At 40.5% G+C, this 1,798-nt stretch overlaps 1 non-coding gene across 1 annotated transcript; it reads left to right on the top strand.

The window, feature by feature from the left end:
• The first annotated feature begins 931 nt into the window (after window positions 1–931).
• LOC145625700 (small nucleolar RNA R71) lies at window positions 932–1,038 on the top strand. The gene has a single exon (XR_014110608.1). It is a non-coding gene; the product is annotated as a small nucleolar RNA R71 (small nucleolar RNA).
• Window positions 1,039–1,798: the final 760 nt, after the last annotated feature.

The following is a 1,798-nucleotide window of genomic DNA, read 5'->3' on the forward strand; positions in this document are numbered from 1 at the left end:
TATGTTAGTACTATCCTTTAGCCCTGCAGGGCTAGTAACTACATTGTTTGGTTTAACGGAATCAAGATTAGCATTATTTAATAAAACATGTTCATCAACTCTGGGCATAGAGGGCCCTTCATAGTTTGAACCACTCCTTAGAGTAATTGCAAATGCTTGATCCGTAGGCCGGGTCTGATGTGCCGGCAGAGCTCCCTATTGGCGGGCTTGTAGAGTAGCGGAAAGTTGCGCAATTTGATTGTCTACAATTTTATTATGTGCTAGAATTTGATCAATTGTCGCATCTCTACTCTCCATGTGCTTTTGCATATTAACCAACATTGCTCTAATTTCCACCAGAGAAGGGTCAGAAGATGAGGAGGGTTGTTGTGGTTGGTTCTTCTGACTAGCATTGGGATGGTAATATTTCTTCTGCTGTTATTGCGGCGCCTGTGGTTCTTGTGGTGGTGGATTCTGAACATTAGTACTCCGGTAGGAAAGGTACGGATGATTCCGATAACCAGGATTGTAGGTGTTAGAGTATGGGTTATTCTGCCTATAAGCTTGAAAGACATTAACTTGCTCCACGGAACTCCTGCAATCTTGCTCCCAATGACCTACAATACCACAATTTTCACAAAAAGCCTCATTAGAATTATTATTAATTGCAGAAACATTAGCTACATTAGCAGTGCTCAGATTATCTAATTTTTGGCAAATAGAGGTCAGTTGAGCTTGCAAAAAGGATACAGAGTCAATAGTATGTTTCCCTTTGTTCGCAAATCCTCTAGGATTCCCATATTGGGAATTGTGTATCGCTATATCTTCAATAACCTGACCTGCATCTTCAACATCGAGATTCATAAATCTCCCACTAGCTGCAGAATCTAAAATTATTCAAGAAGAATTTCCAAGGCCATTATAAAAGGCTTGGATTAACTGCCATTGTGCTAAATTATGGTGGGGGCAGTCTCTTTGTAAATCCTTGAACCTCTCCCAAGCCTCATATAAAGATTCATCGGCTTCTTGGGCAAAGTTCTAAATCGCACTTCGTAGTACGGCTGTTCTCTCTGCAGGATAATACTTGTTATAGAAATTCAAAACAAGAGTTTCCCAGTCAGTTATACCAAGTGCGGTTCTATTTAAGCCATTAAACCACAATTTAGCTTTTCCTATTAAAGAGAAGGGAAAGAGAATCTCCCTTATTTGCTCTTGAGTGATCCCGGCTTGCCTGATGGTGTTACAATATTGACAATAGTCAGCAATGTGAAGATTTGGATCTTCACCCTTGGCTCCACTAAATTGCTTCCTCTCTAGCTATCATCGTTATAAATTGAGGTTTAATTACGAATTGAACCCCATCAAGAGCTAGAGTGGGGGTGAGATGTGGAAAATCTGTAAGCTTGGGTTGTGAGTAATCACTAAGCTTCTTTGGTACCGCCATCTCTGATTCTGCGTCTGATGATGCCTCTGAATCGCTAGAACCAGTTGGAGGACCGCGGTGATTATTATTATCACCGGAATCTGCCAGGATTTGCTTGTAGAAATTTTTCTGTCTATGGAAGGAACGTTCGATCTCAGGATCGACTGGGATGTACCCTGATCTGGAACACCTGGGCATAAACAAAAACTAGAAGCAAATGTGAGATTTGCCTCAGAGAACTAACGCTCTCTAAGACAAAAGGAAAATAATCTAGACTACAAAAACAATCAGAAATAAAAATAAAATCGTTTCCCCGGCAACGGCGCCAAATTTTTGACAGGGTAAAGTCGTATCCCCTAATCAAAAGTAATTCCTAAATCCTCTAACTAATGTAGA

The sequence above is a fragment of the Chenopodium album genome, chromosome 3 (assembly GCF_948465745.1).
Source record: "Chenopodium album chromosome 3, dcCheAlbu1.1, whole genome shotgun sequence".
Lineage (NCBI taxonomy): Eukaryota > Viridiplantae > Streptophyta > Magnoliopsida > Caryophyllales > Amaranthaceae > Chenopodium > Chenopodium album.